Below are 22209 nucleotides of genomic sequence, written 5' to 3'. Positions count from 1 at the left end.
GAGTTTCGTCGTGAAGTCAGTACCTTGTGTGTATGGGTGTATGTGCGTATGCGTGTATGTGCGTATGCGTGTATGTGCGTATGTGCGTATTTGTGCATGTACGTATGTATCTCGCATAACTAAGAAATGGTATGTCCTAGAAAGTTTAAATTTGTTATGTAGACTTCTAGTGGGGTCTAGTTGGGCACTACCCCTTTTGATTGCATTCGTTCCAAAGAGGGATCTTTTACACCTTTTTTTGGGAAAATCGATGTTAATTTCAATGTAAACACAAGTAGTGTTATAATTTGGCTAGCCCTTGGCGATATACCGCCAAGCTTTTGGTCGCCAAGTTTTGTCGCCAATTTGACGACAAATTTGGCGTTTCTTCTTCTTTTTTTAAAAATCTGGTGTCATTTTGGCCACTATTGGCAATATTTAGAGAGTTAACCATTGAATCACATTAAAATGTCCAGTATTGGGAAAATTTATCTGTACAAAACCTTTTTGCTTCGGCTCGCAACAAACTTGGGGTAAAAATATTTAAAGTGTTTCTTTGCTTACTACATCAAGATACTATTATCGCTAAATTGGCGTAAAAGGAAGTCATGTGATGCACACTTCAGCTCGTTTGTTCAGTTGCAAGTAGTGCAGAGAACAAAAGAAGAATTGGGGGTAGTGTAATATTTTTTCTCGAGCATTGACAGTGTGTAGTTGAAATAAGGTAAAAGAAAGCAGTAACAAAAAAAAAAGATAAGTACTGGATTGAGGATTATGAATCACATGAGTCACGAAAATTTATCGTTACGGAAACGAGAGAACCACAGTTTTTACATTTTCGATGCAGTGTGTAGAAAAGCACATTTGAGGCAGTGAGAAGCAAAGGGATGATGGTGCCAAATTAAAAATTTGGAGACAACCAGTACAAATCATACGTGAATAGAAAAACTTTTCAATGAAAACCTACCTAAGACAGGAACTTTAAGCACTTTTTACTCAAAACTTGAAAATATCTTCTTACATCTCTTTGCTTCTCCCTGTCTCAATTGGGCATCGCCCTCGTCAACCTCAACTGAAGAACAAATCACATTGTATGAAAATGATTCAAGTACGCAAGAAAAATCTCCTACTATTATTACAAAGAAAGAGAACAGATTTTGTATGTTTATATGTTCCGGGTAATCTTCTGAACCATGGCACCTCTTTAAAACATTCTTTCACTACATGTGAAGTACATTCTTGTTGAGTAACATAGGCTATAAATGATGCATACATGTATTTATACTGATTTCTTAAACTACTAGTTTCTTTTTGCTACCAGTTTATGTTTTGAACTATTTTGTTGTTATACACGCAAAAATATTCGCCATTTGACCGCGTGTGTAAGGACAAAGTAGTTTACGGTTCTCTTCAAACTAAATGCAGAGGAATGAAAGTAATACGATGTCGGCATAAGATTCGCGAAAAGTATTAAAGCTGTAGCACAGATAGATGGCGGATGACCCTGAAGCAAAACACCATTTGTATCATTCGTTATAGGTAAAATCTGCCAGAATGTACCGAATAGTAAGAGGTACGGTCTCGTTAAGCCTATCTGTTTCAAAAAACCTGTTACAAGTGATGTTTTTGCTTCAAAATCACCCGCCTTCTTTTCGTGGTCAAGCTATACATGTATTTGAGGCTGCACAGGATAAGGTATATAGTATTCCAGTAGCCTTGACCATTGCAAACCATTTAAAGTCTCAGAATGTTTACGCTTCAACATTTATTTTAACGAATAATAACTGAAATTCATTTTGGGCAAACTAGATTTTGAATTTAAGTTCTGCAGCCAGGCGATATGACTCCGTGTTTATAAAAATTGTATTTTGTATACATTTCGGGCTATCCTTTATGGCTTTTTATTCATACTAAAATCGACGTGAAAACATCTGCTAATGAGTTCACTTAAGTATATTTAAATTAGAAAATTCTTAAGCCAAAGAGTAACTGCACATAATAACCGTGCATTCAAAGTTAAGAGTTGAAACAATAACGAACAAAAATCAATCCCTACAAGAGAAATTACAAAAGAAGGGAAAGAAGTAAATAAAAAACAATTTGTTTGGAAATATTATTCGCGATGATCATATTTAAGTATCTAAATCGAATATAAGTATAGCATACATATATCCTAGAAAAAAGAAATTGCCAAAAAAAAAAGTAGAGGCATGTGAAAAAAAGCCAGTTTTCCGAAGAAAACGAGTACAAGAGGTGGCAAGGCATCCCGGGATTGAGAAAGACTGACCTCTTGGAAGAACATACAATATTCATCCAGCTAGCCATTCGGAATTTTGTCACTTAAGAACATTTTCGTGGTCCAACATCTTTCCGAAATCTTTTGAGAGTTTATGGACAGATCCTGCCAACCTATCAAGCAACATGTATAGAAATCGGTCTTGTAGAGGACGACAAAGCTTGGAAACTAACCTTATTTGATGCATGTAACTTTCTGACTCCGCTCCTAAATTCAGAGAATTGTTTGTAAAAATTTTAACTTTTTTGTCAACTTTTAGATCATATTACTTTTGGCAAACATTTAAAAAAGGATCTCTGTGACGACATATTGAAAGAAGACCGTCAGCTGAAAATATATAATTGTCGGTCAATGTCAAACGATATAAAGCAAAAGTTTAATTTAAAAAAAAAAGGCAAAATTTGTCAATGAAGGAAAAACTCAATAGGGACTTTAGTGTGTCATCGCCGCAAAGAATCAACGAGAACAACCCTATAAGAGCAAAAGATTTGGTACATTATTGCCATCTACTGGATGAGTATGTTTCTACCCAATTTAGTACTCTATCAGGGACTCTCCAATGACACAAATGCTAATAGCGATGAAAAACATGGAGGCAAATTATCGTTTATCAACATACTCGGTGGAACTGGAAAGACTTAATAAATTTCATTCTGGCAAAAAACCGGTAAGCACACAGACTGGCTTTTGAGGTGGTTTATTTCCAAATGGCCACGACTTTACTTAGTGGTGGAAAAACTGATCATTCCACATTTAAACTACTTTGAATGTCTCCTCCAGAAAGAGTTCATATGGTCCATAACAAAAAACGGGCCTTTGGGAAAACTTCTTCAAGAGGTCTACTTCATAATGTGGGGAAAATGTACGATGAGCCATCGTTCGTGGAATGCATTCTGTCTTTGCCATGTGATAAAAATTAAGAGACCTCGTAACTCCGAGTTGATGTGATTCGGGATAGTATACATCGGTGTATTTCTGTACATTCAGTTTAAAAACTATTAAAGAGGAAAAAATAGCATCATTTTTATTTTTCTTTGTAGCGATGCTACTACTTGCAGTTGTGTTTATTTCTAAAATATTTATTTAAATTTATTTCTAAGAAGTTGTCGTTAAGTTTTTATTTTAGCAACAGCTAATTGTATTATGTAACTTTTCAACTTAATGAAATTTGATTTTGTATAGCTCGCGTTTAGCTCAAATGCATAGTAAATATTTAAAATCTAGAACTGAGTAAAATAATTTTGAAAGTGTCAAAATATGTTCCAAATCACATTAGTTTTTTTTTTTTCTAATTTCAAAATTTATTATATGTTACAAACATTATAACGCATGAATAAAATGCATTAAGAATTTTGTTTTTGCCTAAATTAGCAGTCATTACGTTGCTCGTATTATGATTCTTATTGATTTGCATTCATTTAGTTAACTGTTAATAATTTTTACTTGTTATACGAAGTTTGGTAATGTTACCTCAAGTGTGGCATTTAACCGGATGTAGTGAGGCGAATTGTCTGACAGTCAAGGTAATATGCTTCAAAGTAGCAATTTCGTTTTTTCGCAATAAAAACTTAATACGCAGTTTTTAGTCGTAATAAATTTTATACATTATCTGGACCTATTTTAAAAGAGACCGGAGGTATTATTTTTTCGTCATGGTACTTTTTTTAAATAAAGTTTCTGCTTAGGTAGGGCAAGATTTCCCGACTTACTCTAATTTTAAAAGTAATTTCGCGTGTGAGCATACAGGTGTCTGTACCCATCTCCCATGATTCAATAATTATACTAGACCTTTCGCCTTTTTCAGGAAAACTTGTGACGAACTTTTTTGACGGAACTTGTGCTAGAAAAAAACCCAGCTGTCCAGGACAGCAGCAAGTACACGTGCAGCTGAGTTATCTGAATCGTTCTTGAAGTGGATAGTCTAGTGAGTGCGAAGGATGTGAACAACATGAGAAGAATTGTGTCAACAACTGGTGGCTTAATCAACGAGTTGCAATCCATAGCGGAGGACGATGTTGTGTATTATATCAGATCTAATGTTCGCGAACACGAGAATCTTAGAGTCCCCTACCTCCAAGGTAAGCGAGAATTGGAGCGCGGTGTGTAGTAACAGAAATTATAAGCTACATCTAACATTAATAACGGTTCTTGGAATTTTTACCACGTAGGAACACGTACTTTATGTTTGGATGCACGTTGTGAGAGGTATCGGAAGATTTCTGTGTTTAGCAAAGAAATTCAAAAACTTTTGAGATATTTGGCGAATTCTATGGCTGGATGCGATATCTTCTGGTGGATACGAGGAAATACTATGACTTGAAAAATACAAGTGACGGGGCAATTGAGTTCTTAAGGGAGTCCAGAACACATTTTGAAACAAATTTTACTAAGCAGTTTAGAGTTTTGAATTTTTTTGCACTGAGTCACCATCTATTTAATAAGCAAAATCAAGACAAAAAAAATTAAAAAAAATTTTCATTTTGATTTAATTTGTTTCTTTAAAAAAAATAAGGTTGCTTTAAATCCCTAAAAATGAAAATATTCTTGGTCAATTTTCAAATTTTTTTTTCAAAAAAATTATGCACCATATCTAAGCTTTATATTTTTCGGCGATTTGAAAAAGATATTAATTCAATCAAAAATAGAAAATAAATAGAAAATATTTGAAGAAAAATTTCGAAAAATTACTTTAAAAAAAATCATATTTTTTTTGCAGATTTTTTTTTTTCAAATTTGCCGAATAAAAATTAAAGTAAACTGTTTGAAAAAGATTTTGCTCTAAATTTCATGGCTTTATCTTGATTAGTTCTTGACTTAAAAGAATTTGAATGCAAAAAATTGGAAAATATTGCATCATGGAGAAAAAACGCGTTTTAAGTTTTGTAGCTAACTACCAAACGGCACGACCTTGAGGGCAGGGGCGGCAAATAGGGGGGAGCGAGAGGGGGCGGTTGCACCCCCAAATTTTTTCACTAAGAATAATAAAAAAAAATGGCTAAATTCAATTTAGATAACTTAGAAAATTATTTGCTTGCATTTTAAGAAAAGAAAAAACAGATGGAGAATAATTGTTATCCTTAACTAAAGAAGTAATCTCTTCATATGGGGTTAAATATTTCAAAATTGTGTACTCTGTGCTATGATGGTGAATCTTCTATGAGATGCCCGTACAGTGTTTAGACTTGCGCAATTGTTACGCGTAAACTCCATGTCATTTTACATAAAATTTTATGCTCATATTCTGACTTAATGTTAAGCTAATAAGTGTTCATTGATTCCTTGTACTAGAAACATATTTCAGCCACTCGATTTAGCAACATTATATGCTTTCTTAGAAACTCTTTGTAAAGATATGCTCTTTATGAAAAACATCCCACATCAAAAAATACTTTCACATCAACAAATATATCATGAGGCTCTTTACTTGACAATCTCTGAGTGACACACGATGGTATTCAAAAGTTAAATCTATAAAAACCCCGTGGAAGAATTACTGGAAAGTGACCTTTTCAATCATAGAAAATCTGATGTCATTTTAATATGTATGACTTAGTTTGAATTTTTGTTTACTTTATTTATACTGCGGAGCGTTTTTTGAACAATGCCACACTCTATCATAAAAAATTTCAATCCGCTAACCTTAATTCTTGGATTGATAATTGATTTCACACTAATGCATGCTTGAGCCCTTGAACAAAGTGTAAAACTTTGTGACAGAACTTTCGATAACAGTTTTTACTGTATGCCAATGAAGAAGAGGTAACAAAATCACATGAAGTTTTAGACAAAATATTAAATCACTATTTTGAATAAAATGATCAATTCAGTTTCTCAAGAAATTGAGACAGGATTTGATGAGATATATTTATCATTGATCTGTCCAATAATTTGTAGATCGGTTATATAAAGCGAAAAAGAAAATATTACACTTATAAATAAAATGTATAGCACGAAGGAAGAGGAATTGTTTTGTGAATTGCGACTATACTTTTTAATGACGCTAAATGAATACTAGCCCAATTTGAAAAGTTTTCTTGGTTACTTTAAAGAGCGGAATTTGAAAGAAATGTGTTTTTTAATATAACTTTCTTGTTTCATTGTTTTTTGACTATTTCAATCAGGTCAGTCATTTTATAGTAGATAACTTTTGTGTCTCAACTTCAATATTGCTTTATTGTTCTTAACATTAAAACCATTTTGTTATCACTTCCTGTTAACCAATATGTATTTTATACCGTACTGAGGAAATTCATGTTCAAAAAACTCGACCCCCCAAACGAAATGCTGAAATGCCGCCCCTGCTTGAGGGTCATGGATTTGGATAAAATTCTAGATATAGGTCAATTCCCACTAGGTATAAGCCCAGGTAAAGCGGTTTGACTGCATAGGTCCTAATTCGGCAGCAACTGGGGTCCAAAGTTGATAATTTGGACCCAGAAATGCAATGGAGTTTCCTTTAAAATTACCATTTTCATCCCTTTTTCTGCTACTGTACTGCAGTATGCACCGGTTGCATGCTTACCTTTGAATTAATTACGTTGAATACTATTTTTTAACGAGTGGTTCTCAAATTAAAATTGACTACTGCTTTTATCTCAATAACTTAAATGCCAAAATAACATATTACAGGATATTTATCGTTTGCAAATGGAATTAATTAATTTCGTTTTATATTAATCAGCTGTCAGTAAAAAGTATTTATCGTTTGCTAATAAACACATTTACTTTGACTGGATATTTATCGTCTGCTATCAAAGATATTCCATAATGATAAGCAAAAAAGTAGGAGAAGAGAAAAAGCTCTGACTTATTGCCCATGGCACACGAAAAAACAAAAATACAAGATCGTTTCGACTTTTCAAATAACTTAGATAATGCCTATAAATAAATACGTAATATTCAATTTACAAACAAAAGATGCCAAAGGTGTTGGGATATCGGACCTATAGTGTCGAAGTCTGAAATTCCAATGGAAACGCCATTGCATTTTTGGGGCCAAACTAGCAACTTTGGACTCTCGTTGCAGCCAAACTAGGGCCTATGCAGTCAAACCGCTTTACTTGGGCTCATATCTAGTGGGAATGGACCCATAGCTAGAATTTTGTCCAAATCCGTGACCCTCAAGGTCGTGCCGTTTGGTCGTAAGTATAATATTAGTTAAATGCATACGACAAAAATAATTATATCTTTCGTTCTAATTAAGACAGAAACAAGATTCAAACGTCTTTTTAAGCAGAAAAAGAACGGAAAAGTTTTTTTATATGATTTTTAAAAAATGTGTCCCGGACCCCCTTAAAGTGCTTAGCAGTAGCTGAATATTTAGCTCATATTTTTGACTTGTTTCGTATCTGAGATGATATAAAGTGCAGCCCGAAAGAAATGGACCCGTTAATCAAATTTGGACTGCATGTACTGAGTTTTGTTAAATTAATTAATGAACATGACAATGCCCTGAACTACCTTTCTGAAAGGATTGCCTCCTTTAGAAAAAAATGGTTTGAATTGTCTTTTTTTATTATTAGTCCAATTTTTATTTTTATTAGTTAAATTTTAATCTTTTCAGATTGTCAGTTTTTGTAATAACACTTTCAATACAAAATAAAATTTAAGGGTTTTTTTTTTTCATATCTTTCCAAATTGAATATTTAAATTCTGTAAATGGGGAATAAAGGGCACTACGACCATTTTTTTACTTCAGAACTTGGAATTTAGGCATTATCTTACTCATTATTGATACTCTATCTAATGGCATAAAGGACTGAGATTTTAATCGAAAAATTCATTTTTTAAGCCCATAAGGGATAATTCAGCAATCATCACAAAAGAAAACTTTTAACTCATCTCTTAACTAACCTTGCTCCTGTAACTTAGTATACTTTACCTCCCACCTACCGAATTAGAAGCAGAATGTTCGTCCAAAATTAAGCAAGCGTACTTTTCTTATATTATTCGTAATACTTTTGAAGCCACAGAGCAAATTTCACCATTGTGGGCGCTGGTGAAAATTCCTTTTTTCGAAACTGAAAAACCTAAGAAATTTACTTCGGGTTTTCCTAAAATACATTTTTGAAAATTTATAACCAAACCATGTTTACTTAAAGTTTGAAAAACACATTCTAAGTCTTTTTTTCTGAGTTTCCTCATCGGAAGAAGCAATTAATAAATCATCTACGTATGCATAACAAAAATCTAAATATCTTAAAATATTATCCAGATATCTTTGAAACGATTGTGAAGCATTGCCTAATCCGAAAATCATGTAGACCTATTCAAAACGTCCGTTGGGGGTGGTTACCGCGGTTTTTGGTATATCCTTTGACTCGACGGGTACTTGATGACACGCTTTAACCGTATCAATCCGACTAAAAATAGTTTTGCCTCGCAAACTAGCAACAAAGTTGTGAATAAGAGATAATGTGTAATGGTCGGGTATCGTTGCCCGATTGAAACATCTAAAATCTCCACAAATACGCCACGTACCATCTTTTTTAGGTACAAAGTGAACAGGACTGGCCCAAGGACTTTTAGATGGCCTAATAATTCCTTGCTGCAACAAGTCATTAAATTGCTTTTTAAGAATAGCCAATTTTTCTGGGTTCAACCGTCGAGGTTTAGAAAACACAGAAGGACCTGTTGTTTTAATACAGTGGGTTAAAGACGTAAGTTTTGGCTTGCTATTTAAGTTAGCAGAAAAAAGATCAGGATATTTTTCGAGTATCGCATTATAAGGTAAATGAGCTGAAACTGGACTCCCTGTACTTCCGATGTACCAACTAAACATTTTACTAAAAGAGTCGACTAGGAATCGATTAACTGTCTATTTTTAACATCAACTAAAAGTAAGTAAGATTCTAAAAAATCAGCGCTAAGTATGGGATGAGAAACATCCGTAGCGAGAAAAGACCAACGAATTTTTTTTCCGCAACCCAAAATCCAAATTTAAAGTTCTTTTCCCGTAAGTCAAAATTGCAGACCCATTTGCCGCATACACTGTAGACTATTGGGCTACCTACGATGCGTTAATGCTTTCTGGTAACAACTCAAGACAGCACTACTATCTACAAGAAATTTCAATCTATTTTTAGAATCAGGAATAAATAATCGACTTCTATACGCGTATTCTATCGCCGCAGATTAAACGGTACCGTCAATCAGTTTCCCGAGTAAGTGCATTTACCGGAACCCGGACGAAAAAAAAAATATTATTTTAAAATATTTTAGGCGGAAATACTCCCATGAGTCTCGTTCCTTGCTAAAAATGTATGCTTTTGAACGTTTTACCTCGAAAGACAATAATCAAACAACCTATAATACAAAAATCGACGTCCCTAATAAGAGTTGTAAGAATGAAATGAAATTTAATATTCTCAAGGACAACATTGACATAAGAGAGTAATTACAAAATGAAGAAAGAATGATAGTTTGTTACTGCACTGTTAAAAAAAATACTAAAATTGTACGGTAAACTTTACCAGCATCTGTGTTGCCAGTAACTTTTACCTTAAAATACTATTTTACTGTAAAATTTTACGACAGAATTAACGAGTGATAAAAAACGCAAAATCATCATATTGGTAGTCGACTTCACTGACCATTATACCAATTGTAACACATCTGGTCAGCGGAAATACAGTGCTAAGTGCTTCGCTCTGTAAGTTATGTGGTATATCAATTCGCGCTGCAATCGTTCATTTTTTTCGATACAGTTCACTGTAAATTTTTTTATACTGTAAACGCTCCATTTTACAGTACCTTTTACCATAAAAGTTTCCTAAACTTTTAAATGAGGATTCCGGGATAGGAAACACCTCTCAGCACACCTTAAAACTAGCAAATTCGTCATAATTCAAAAAATTTCACAAACCCAATACTTTCTTCTATATACTAGATATAGAAGAAAATAAAATATGTTTACTCAAACTTAATATGCCTCTGGCTACAAAAACAGCTCAGAACCAATGTATGCATATAAGTAAAATACATTTCACAGAATAAATCCTTACTTCACAGATGGCTCAATGGAATATTGGGAATTGCACTCAAAAAAAAAAAAAACTTGGAGGCAGGGCCGTAACAAGAGTTAATTTTGAGGAGAGTTTTACCCAATACATTTCTCGTAAAATCTATATGATTAGTAAATTTTGGTTTCATTCGTATGTTCTATTGATTTATGTTACAATAGGTTATTTAAATAATAGGGTGCTAATTTCAGGGCATTAGCATGAACAAATGTAAAAAGCGATTATGTATTTACATTAAATAACGGAATTTAAAAAAGTCTGATGTACACTACATAACTTCACCCTTGTTAAATATCTAATGCATTTTTAACAACAAAGAATAAATGTGTGTACTCATATCCGCGCATTCAAAGTCATACTTAAATTCTTATTTTTTGAGTTATTAGATATGTTAAAAGAAATTTGAAGTTTTTGCTAGCGTCAGGTATTCAAAATTTGATAGGAAACGCTGCATTGTTTGTTAAGAAAAGATATTTCTAATAACTGCAAAAAATATTATTTCTGTTGATAAAACACTGAATTGGTACAATTTTTAATAAAATAATTTGATTTTTCCAGTAAAACTGATAAATATATAAACAAAAAATAGTTAATTCGTTATGGTGTTTTTTCAGCAAAAAAGAAATAGTGCAATAAAATACTTTTTTTGGAATAGTTTTGAAAATTTTCGGAATGGGTTATGGAGCTCAAAAACCTACTCTTTCAATACGATCCTGCCTGGTGGTATACTCAGTGATTTCAATTACAATACAGGGCTAGTAAATCAAAAAAGTGTTAACATTTCACACTTATTTACTAACCAGACCAGTGGTTGGAAAAATTACATTTTTATTGTAGCGAACTACAACTACAACTACTTTGTTACAAATGTAGTTAACTACAACTACAACTACTTTTTTCAAAATGTAGCAACTACAAGCTAGTTTTGAAATGTAGTCGTTACTTCGCTACTTTCCAAAAAATAAGTAAATGAAAAGCATACACAATAGGTTGTCCCTCAAAAAATGAAAGTCAATTTTTCAAATCGCATACCCTCTTGTATTTTTCCACTTGTGTCAAAACAATCGTGAAAAAAAGTTTCATATAATTTGCACAACGTGTCGACTTGCACCTGAAAGTGTAAAACGGTACTTGTATGCTAAGCCAAATCGAAAAAAAAAAACTTTTTTAGAACTCGAAATTTCTGTTGATGAAACGTTTCCCCTGTACTCAACACCCCACATGTACCACAAGAACATTTATTCAAATTAAAAAACATTTAGATATGCCACACTTGACCTAAATTTTATAATTTTATTTAAAAAATTGATTTTTTTTCAGTTATCTTTTAAAAATTACATATAAATTTAAATAAGTATCAAGTTCAAAAATTACTGGCGAACAAATTTACAGATCAACAAATACAAACGAATAAAAATATAATATATTTTAAATGAAAAATTTTACTCAACCTGAAAAAAAATCCATACCTTTGAGTACTATGTGGGAGACTTAAAAATTGCAGGAAAACAAATTTCTACTTGATGCTAATTACCTACAATTCTACTTTACTGTTTATGTTTTTCAGCTTGATAATTTCGTAAAATCTTACATTTCTGAAAATATGTATCAAAAACTTAATTTTTTGAAGAAAATTATAAATGTTAGGCCACGTGTGGGATATCTAAATGGTTTTTAATTTGAATAAATGTTTTTGTGGTGCACATGTGGGTATAGGAGCAACGTTTTATCAACAGAAATTTCGAATTTCTAAAAAAAACATTTTATTTTAATTTGGCTTAGAATTACAAGTGCTGGTTAACACTTTCAGACATAATCGGCACTGTTGCCGTTGTTCAAATTATATGTTTTATATGTTTTTTTTTTTTTTTTTTTTGACGTAAAAGGATAAAATATAAGAGTGCGACTTGAAAAATCAACTTTCGTCGATTTTTTTTTTTGGGGGGGGGGGCTAATACACACACACACACCATAAGAGGATTGAACAATAAAAGATTGATAAATTAGCACATCAGAAGAAAAATGTCCGTTATCATACTCTTATACACTGTAATGCGCGTATTTATTGTTAGTCCTCCAGAACAGTTCAATTTTTTCCTTTTCTATAACTTTTTCAGTAGCTTCTTTTTATTTGGTGAATATTGTCGAATATGTAAGCCTCACTAAAATATTTTTGTTTTTCAATCTTCGATCTGTTCATATAAAATTCACAAAATTTTCAACTAGAAAAATCACCGATATCTTTATTTCCGCGAAAATAACTGCTTTTTTCAATATAAATATTGGTGAAATATGAAAATTACGATGGCAAACAAACTGATGGCGTCAAACAGATAGAACGTATGGCGTTAAAATGAAATGCCTGAAGTCAGCTCGAATTTTTATGAGTCTTATTTCTCATTGCATCTGCTGATGTACTTTAGTAAAATTTGCGCCAGTCAAATTCGTTTGAACCTTGATTTTTTTTTTTTCAGTTTATTTAAAAGTAGTTTCCAGAAATCGCTACAAACTACAATTTTTTTGTAGTTAGCTACCCATTACACTACTTTTTTTAAAACGTAGTGCACTACAATACAAACTACTAAAAAATGTAGCTACTACAGTAGCGTCGCTACTTGTAGCGCGCTACTTCCAACCCCTGAACCAGACATTGAATATCGACTGCCTGCATGATCTATGTAATATTCTATCACAAACAAAATTAGTTCAACCTTTACTGTGATATTGCATTCATTTCTGATTCAAGTCACTAACTTGCGTGCTTTAATTGTGATGCAATATTGAATAGTGTGTCCTCCTAAGCCGCCAACTAGGTTAGCTTAATAGGTTGATTAGATGCGAATAGAGGCATAGCTTCTCCAGTCTGTTTGCTGATTGTCAGAGAATCGGGGAATTTCTGGAACTCTTGCTCCGTGTTTGAATGTTTAACAGCTAACTTACACCAAAAGTTAAACATAATTGTAAACGATATGCAAATGATTTTATGTTTGTAAACGAAGTACGTTTTATATGTTCAATTTTGTGCGTTATTCAAAAAAAAAAACTTTGTAATGATTATAACAATGTATAAAAACCTTCAAAAGAGGTGATAAATCATTAATGTTTTTTTATTAGTCATTGTTTTTTTTTTAAGTTCTACAAACCTTTAGTAAGGGAAAGACAAAGTCACAACGCATTCGCACTAAATTGCAAAGAACTGTATACGCACTCTAAAAAAAGACAAAAAAAAAAAAAAAATCCGAAACGTCACTGATTATTTATTTGCGTGGGACGTTTCGGGATATCACAGGTTTTCACCAATTTCCTGTAGAATTAAGTACTATTTATGTCAAAAAGCTTTCTAAATTACTACTAGTTGTACGAAGTTTCTCAAAATCGTGAAAAATACTTTTAGCTACCAGTTTAAAGTTTAATTATTTATTATGTGTATTGACTTCAGATAAGCTACGGCCTGCGTAATGTGTCTTAGCTCCCATATGAGAGCGAATCGTTCAAAGGGAGTTGAACTCTTAATGAATGCGAGTAAGGTGCTGGTTTCCGTAGAATTGCAAAGTAGCTGCAGACAAGTGAAAGGCTATGCTCTTACTAGACTTGAAATTCTGCTTTCGCTGTAGTTATGGTTGCAATGAGACTTACAAACCTGTCATAGTAAATCAGAGTAATGCTAAGCTTTTATTTTAAACCTACCTACGTTTTCTCTGAAAGAATGGAGAAACATGAGTGACTTAATCGGGGAGATTTCTGTATTATTTAGAAAGATTCAAGGATAATTTCAGGAAGGTTACTGACTTTTAGCGGAAAACGTTCCAACTGTTTTGCAAGATCTATTTACTCGCAAAAAATGAGCGCATTAGATGAACATTATTTTCCAGGAGACTGTCTGAATTGTTTTACAATGCACGTGTTTTGGGGTTACAAGCAACCCATTTCTAGTGCAACAGAAATGACTTTATGGATGAAAAGACATCCGGGTATCTTTTCATGCACATTTTTCTCCTCAATTTTTATATTTATTTGCCGTTATAATTTTTATCTGATATCACACCAGTTGATTAGTTTGAGAGTTTTATATAGTAGTCTGGCCACATTTGGATGAAACTGGCAAGTTTCAGCCAGTTAAGAGCTGTCGAAATGAATGAGGAGGGAAAGTATAAATTTAATGTGCATTTTTCGTTCATTTCAACGCCAGTTAGATTAGTTTAAAGGCTGACACATATCTAAAAATACTAGCATCTCTTCGAACTAATGAATGCGTCCATTTCCGCCTGTAAACTGGATGTTTGCCTCCTCGTCGCATTGGTGGTCAGGTAGTATGGCTCTAATGAGGAGATGCCTGGCCTAAGAGAAGGCATTTCTTTCCGGAGGAAAAGTGGAGGAATTTTTGTACAGACTCAGAGCCAAAATCCATCACATCACGTTATTGGCAAAGCAATCCGGCAAAGCAATCCGGATTTCATCAGACCTTATTTTCACAAATGGACTCGATTATCCTGATTCTATCGAAGTTCAAGCTATCAGAGCCAATCTATACATCAGGCATGACAAACTTCTCTGTCATTAAATTTGACATAACATGTTTATATTTATCTCGCGATCTACTTCCGACATTTCCCAGTTGTTGGGAAGAACAGTGATGCGGAGAAATATTTACATGGGGGTTCCCAAACTTTTTCGAGTTGCGGAACCCTTTGAAGAATTATAATTTTCTCATGGCACCATAGCAATGTAGTCTATTACAGTGAAACCCCGATTTCACGTCCCCGAATCTACGTTTTTCCCGTATCATCATCAAGTTCCGTTTCTCATCAGGTCCTAATTTTTCGCATGGTAATAATGTTACTATAACCCGGATGGCAAGTTTGTTGTTTGTAAATTTTCCGCATTTTTCGCTTTTCTTGGAAAGTAAAAGAAAGAAAATATATTCTGAAACAAGCAATATGTTTTCTTTCGTATTTTTTTTTAAAGCTAATCCATGCTGTTGAAATTTAATCTGTAAAAACAAATGCTACTGCTCCATCCATATCCTCGACTTTTCGTCCACCGATGAAGATGAACAAGAAGAACCGGAAGCACAACCCGTCTCTTCTGGGTCTCAAAAGGCCCCTTGCAGAAATGTAAAATTGGGGTTTCACTGTACACAGACACACAGACACACACACACACACACACACAAACATATATATATATATATATATATATATATATATATATATATATATATATATATATATATATATATATATATATATATATATATATATATATATATATATATATATATATATATATATATATATATATATATATATATATATATATATATATAAATACAATGGACTCGTCGCAGCACACCATAGCATAGATCAGTAGATGGAATTATTATTGATTGTATGAAACCAAGGACGATGTCCTTGGTTTCATACAATCACCTTAGATCCGATGGACATGATGGACGCGATGTTTCGTCTCGAATTTGTGACAGAGGAATGGTATTTCCTTGTGGCATATTTAGGGAGAGAAGTACACTGTAAAAAAGTAATTAACGGGAATTTAATGGTAAGTATCATTGTCAAAAAATTTCCTGAATCGCCACAAGTCGCAGAATGCAGACTTCTCAATGTTGTGAAAAATATTTTTATCCCACAGTCTAAAGATTAGCTGAGCGTATTTATAAAGTGTATCGGCTTCTGTTCGATTACGGTCCGTTCACACTGATTAAACTCACAGTGGGAGCGAATTCGCATGAACTACGTTGCTTCGCAAGAATTGCAGGCGAGTACAATTCTCGATACTTGTTTACAAGTCTGGCTTAGGTTTGGCCATGTTTGCGATACTGCTTTTAGAACTTTTTTTAATTGCCAAGTTATTATATAATACCTACCTGAGTTTACTCTAAAGTTCCAGAGACACGACTGGCTTCAAACGGCGTGATTTCTGAATTTTTCAGGAAAGTTAATTTAATTTTTTTAGCGAAAAACGGTCCTGGTTTAAGTGAGGTGTCTTACTGGAAGAAATTGGGCACATCAGCTGCCAATTATTTTCCAGGAACGTTTCTGAATCTTTTTTAGTGTAGCAGGGCCGTCAGGAGAGACTAAGGCGCCCGGGGTGAATATTTTCTAGAGCCTTCCACCCTCCCCACCAGAATAGTGGGCGCATAATGGAAGGAACATTTTTATATCAATTAATACACATTTAAACATGCACAAGTGCCCCTCGTGTAACACGATACTTTTACTATACGGTTTCGACATTACACAAAACAAAATTTGCAATTTTCATAACACGGATTGGATATTACTCGGTATAAATGAAGAATCTAATATCAAACGATTTTGGTGTATCACAATTTTAAAAAATTGAAATTTGTCAAGTGATAAATAAAAAAATTGTAGCAATAGAGTAATTCTATTTATTTTATTCTTTCGTTGTTTTTGCCTTGACAAGCTTGCTTGATGCAGAAATTCTCTAATTTCCTTTTTTATGGTAGGGGAAAATGGGGCTCACGTAAATGCGGGGCACATGTGAACATGATAGGTTTTGCTAAGATAACTTCAAGCAAAAAATCTTTAAAAATTCTCAAATAAGGACAGTACTAGTTGTATCTCTTGGACAAACGTTTAGAGCAATGTTCCATTTTATGTTTCTGTGATGTCAACTTCTTTGTTTAAGCAGGTGTTGAAAACATTTTATCACTGTCTTCTTCACGTGATAACATTTTTAAAATTAACTGCTAATCTAAATCTAAGTATTACGAACCATTGTATGAACATTCAAGTAAATTTATGATAATGTTTAGTTTTTTTCTTGAATTAAATTTTTTTTATTTTTGCGAGTTAGCTCTAAAGTAGACGATGGAACACTTGTGAACACAACATCTAAGGGCACAAGTGAACAGTTCCCATAGCCGCTCTCCGTAATATTATTATTTATATAAGGTATTATAAAAGTTAAAAAAATGTGTAAATACTTATAATTATTATTTTCCTTTTATCAGTTTGTAAATTTATTTATTTATGTTTATTGGTTTTATTTTTTTAATTTTTTTGCTACCAAATAGTTGATCAATAATTTAGTGTTATATAACATTTACAGGACATAATAAGACTCAAAATCTTTTCATTTAATTAAAAACTGAAGTCCAAATTCATTTTAAAATACATTATCAAACAATGTATGAAGCTTAAAAGCAAAATATGCATAGAATCCCCTTTACATAATAATTTTTTTTTTGTATTATGTAGTCATAGAATATTTTTTCTAGTCTATGTAGTGATCCGAACAGGCTATGAGACTTTAGAATAGAACAGTGAGCAGTTGTATATTCGGGAAAAAAAATTTTGTTAGTGGAACAATTACTGCACAATTGAAACTGACTCAGTATACACTGTAAAAACGATTCAGAAACGTTCCTGGAAAATAATAGGCAGTTGATGTTCCCAATTTCTGCCAGTAACATATCTCGCAAAAGCCAGGAACGTTTTCCGCTAAAATTCAGCAACCTTCCTGAAAAATCCAGAAAGTTTCCCGTTTAAAGCAAGTCATGTCTCTGGAACTTCAGAGTTTTCTTCGGTGGGGATAATATAACAGCTTGGCACCTTCCTGATTTATGAAGACAGTTCCACAACCTGTATTGCTACCATGGCCAAAGCTAAGCCAGAATTTCACGTACGCATCAAGCATTTCACTTGAATGCAATTCTTGCAAAGCTACGTACTCCACATTTTACATCTCACTAACGTTGCTCATTAAAATCCCTTTGAGATTTTAAAATTGTTCACCTGTGCCCTCTTTTTCCCCATGCGTTTTTTTCTTTGTAAATGAAGATGGAAAATATTTTTCCCCCTTCCCTTGTGTTTCTTTATCCTTTATTTCTGTACATATTTATTTTCATTAGAATTAATTGCGTGTTTTGTAGGTTTTCTTGGATCTTAAGAATTGTGATTTTGATATAACACAGTACACATTACACTGATTAAGTTTGCACTACTACACAATTTTGATGTCACACGATACACAGTTTCGATATAACACGGTAAAGGCTGCCTTGATTTATGTTATGTAAAAGCATAAAAATAATTGAAACAATAATTAAAATAAGTAAATATAAAATTATCACATGGCACGATTTCAGTATAGCACAGTACGAATTAGCCGTGATATACAAGGGACACATGTAATCTGAAATCCAATGTGTCAAATGAAAAAAAAAAAATTAAAAAAAATAATAATTGGAAATGCAGAAAACGCTTAGTTTATGGCGCCCCTTCATCTTGGTGCCCGGGGGCAATCGCCCCGCTCGCCCTCCTCTTTGTACGGCTCTGGGAAGTAGTGTCGTGTATCCCCTATTTCAGGTTTCGATGATTTTATTTATTTATTTTATTTTATTTTTTATTTATTTATTTTTTTGAAAGTAAAACATAACTGCATTTATTAGGCTTTTCATTTTTGATGACTATCCGTGTAAAAAAAGAATTAAAACTCCTTTTGCTGAACGTGCAATAAAAATTTTAACAACTTTATTTAACAACTCGTCCATACCATTCTTCATTATTATTCTAATGGAAATTGTGTTGCACTTCGGCTTCATTACTATTGGCATCACAAATGCCTTTATAAATGTGGACTCCATGGCTAACAACTGCTGTCTCCACAAATTTCACTTGGTTGGACGTAATTACTATTATAAAAGTCCAAGTCTTTTTAAAAGTATGAGTTCTTTGGGATTTTTCTTGAAATGTCCTAAAAATGTGTTAAAACAAGGTGTTTTTTTTTTTTTTTTTTTGGTAATAATTTTTAAAAAATATGCTCAAATATGTTTCGAAAAGTGCATAACTAAAAGTGTTCTGAAAGCTATTGCAAAAATTTTACTTCAAAGTGTTCTAAAAAAGGGAAAAAGATTGGTTTTTAAAACTTGCAGAATAGATAAAATAAGACAAATGAAGAAAGCACTATGAGATAGGATAGTAGTAGAAAATTTTATGCCGATCAACTAAGAATAGTGCGATCGGCCAAGTGATCGCGGTATGTTTGTTTAACAGCATCACACATATTTTTGTTCCAATTTTTTCCTTAATTCTTGACACGAAATGTATCGCATATTGTTTATGGTACCACCGAACATTATTAAGACCACTGACGTAGAACGATGATAATTTCATTGTGTACATTTTAATAATATTTTAAATTATTACTTATAAGGAGAGAAACAATTGTGTTTTAAAAATAAAAGTAATTAGTTTTTTTTCCTTCTTTTAAATATTGGATTATAATTTATGATAGTAAGTGAAAAAAAAATCTTCTTTCTAATCGTCACATACAACTACAGGATTATTTGAAATATTTAACTCATTGAAGCAATTGTCACATCTGTTTTTAACTAAATTAAAATCAGGGGTGCCCATCCCTCTCAAGCTCAATAGCGCAGCACTTCAAAGTCGACAGAGCACCCCCAAGAAGGAGAACCCTCTTAGAGGAGATCAGAAAACAAATAAATTTAACCTAACTAAAAATTTCAATGCCGGAACCTCCCCGGCAGACACCTTTGTTTACAATAGTTCTAAATCTGTAATGTTGAAATGATTGTTTAAAAAAATTAATAAAATGAAGGGGGAAAAAAGAAAGAAAAAAAAGTAACGGTATCTAATAGCCCATCGATGATTTCTAAAAACAAGTAGCATCAGTACATCTTAATGCACTATTACAAGGCACATTTGCTAATCAAAATTCAATTAATTATATTTAAATCAAAATTCAATAAATTGACCCCATGAAATTAAACGATATTTTATATTCATTAAAACTGTGCCTTAAATTTCGAATGATTAGGTTACAGTTTAAAAAGGAAAAAATTTCCACCTACCTAACAAGTGTACCTTTCGGGTTTTTCCTGCGACTGTTTTGGAATCAGCTTGACGGCAAAGTCGAAAGGGTTCGGCGCCGTTCCAGCGCCCAATTTTTATGACTCGAAGCCCACCTACGGGCAGTTGTGATTGGGCAGCGTGGTTGGTGACGAAAACTTAACGCACACCCCGATCGGCGCCTAAGAGAAGCGCGTTTTTCGCGCGCATCTAGACGAGGGGGTGGACGGGAAGGGTAAAGCGGAAAAGGTTTCTTTTTTAGTTTCGTTTTCATGAAAAGGCCAACTGCAGATAAGAATCGCACTAGTTCGTGAACTTACGTCTAGTGAAGTAGCAAAAGGTCAATAAAAGGACAGAATTGGTGTTTGTGGAGTTTTAAAATAGTTTACACGATCTGTACAAATTCCTTAGCTCAAGAGATCCTAATCTTTTGCAATTCAAGGCACCTTCTGAAGAAATAAAATTTTCTCACGGCACCCTAGACCCGCCTAAGGAAATCTGGTAAATTTCGAGATTAACCAGTAAATATTAACACTCACATATCAAAGACCTTAGCGAAAGTCCGAAAATTTTCAGTAAATCGCCGGTGAAAGTCGATTTTCTGCAATTTTGGTCTTTTACATTAACATAGACTTGGATATTCTTCAATGACGGGATCAGCAGTTACAGCAACAATTAAAAAATGTAACAAAAATTTCAAAAGTGTCCGGTATTATTTGCTGTAACTACTGATCCTTTATTCGTCTCACTCTGAAAAATTTCTCACGGCCCCCTATTCCAACGAAAGTTCGAAATCTGGTAAAGGTCGACATTAACCAGTGAATATTAACACTCTATGAAACTGGCAAAAGTCCGAAGATTTCCGTAATTCACTGGTGAAAGTTGATTTTTTCCGATTTTGGACTTTCGAGGTAACACAAACTTATTAACGGATATTTTTCGAGTGAGACCATGAAGGAATCAGTAGTTACAGCAGCTAATAAAAATTATAGCAAACACTCCAAAAGTGTCCTGCAATATTTACTGTAACTGATGATCCTTGGTTCCACTCAGAATATTTTTGGGTGTATTAATTAAAAAGTTTTAAAATCAAATATATTTTTCGAAATTTTCAAGGGATATTATCTCAAAATAAGTTTGACCTCTTAAATTTTAAAACTCTTTTAATATCTAAAGTTTTAAAATTTTGTAAAAAAATTTTTTTCTAAAATTATTCCAATTTCATATTAATTTTAAGTGTATGTTACTGCATTGTCTTTGAAATTAAATTCTATTCTACAACTATGTATAGCTCACAGAACTTGGTAAAAATTTTTAAAACACTGCCGGTATGCTAAAATGAAAATGCTTTTTAACGAGTAAAGAATTACTCATCACGTAAGAATGATAGATTTTCCAAAAGTATATTTATACTGAAGATGTCAAAGATGTTTTTGAATTTCATGCTGATTAAAATATATATCTATTATGCCTGTTCATCATCTTTTTTCTGGACTGCTGCTTTTTTTACTTGATTTTTTTACTGATTTCAAACATAGAAATATAACAGTTTTCTTTTTATTCGTGCAAAACAGTTATGTGCAAAAGCATTTCTTTAATTGTGACTGCGATTTAGAGTCGGAAGCTTAAAATACTACTCGAATAATGTTGTTTTTATTACTTCTGTATAAATATGTTACTTAAAATATTGTACATTTTCTCTGCATTTTGTACCATTTTTAAAATTTAAAATAAATATTGTTCCGTTAAGTACGAATTGCATGGTGTGCATCCTCAAAATTATACGAAGATGGTTTGAAAGTGAGACCTACTGATGTCAGTTGTGTATTAACATCATATTTGAAAAAGTAATATTACTTATCATCGGAGTTCATGAGACATAAAATGTTAAGTCTGTAAGAAATTTGATGTTTTTGCTGCCATCTTAAATCTGAAATCGCAGTAGAAATAACTAAATGGAATATGTAAAAAGAACAAACATTCGTACAAAATTGCCATAGCGTGAAAATAGGAGCATTTTAAGTAGCCTCAATTTCTAGCTTCTTGCAAACCGATG

At 32.9% G+C, this 22209-nt stretch overlaps 1 protein-coding gene across 1 annotated transcript in view; it reads right to left on the bottom strand.

Moving 5' to 3' along the window:
- Nucleotides 1–20269, bottom strand: part of LOC129227657 (protein PRQFV-amide-like) — an 86549-nt gene extending 66280 nt beyond the window's left edge. Inside the window, exon 1 of the mRNA XM_054862248.1 lies at nt 20156–20269. The gene's annotated coding sequence lies outside the window, so the exon portion shown is untranslated. The remainder of the gene's footprint in view (nt 1–20155) is intronic.
- Between the last annotated feature and the right edge of the window lie 1940 nt (nt 20270–22209).

Source organism: Uloborus diversus, chromosome 8 (genome assembly GCF_026930045.1).
Source record: "Uloborus diversus isolate 005 chromosome 8, Udiv.v.3.1, whole genome shotgun sequence".
NCBI lineage: Eukaryota > Metazoa > Arthropoda > Arachnida > Araneae > Uloboridae > Uloborus > Uloborus diversus.
Note: the sequence above shows the minus strand (reverse complement) of the source record. Positions and strands in the feature narration are given on the sequence as shown.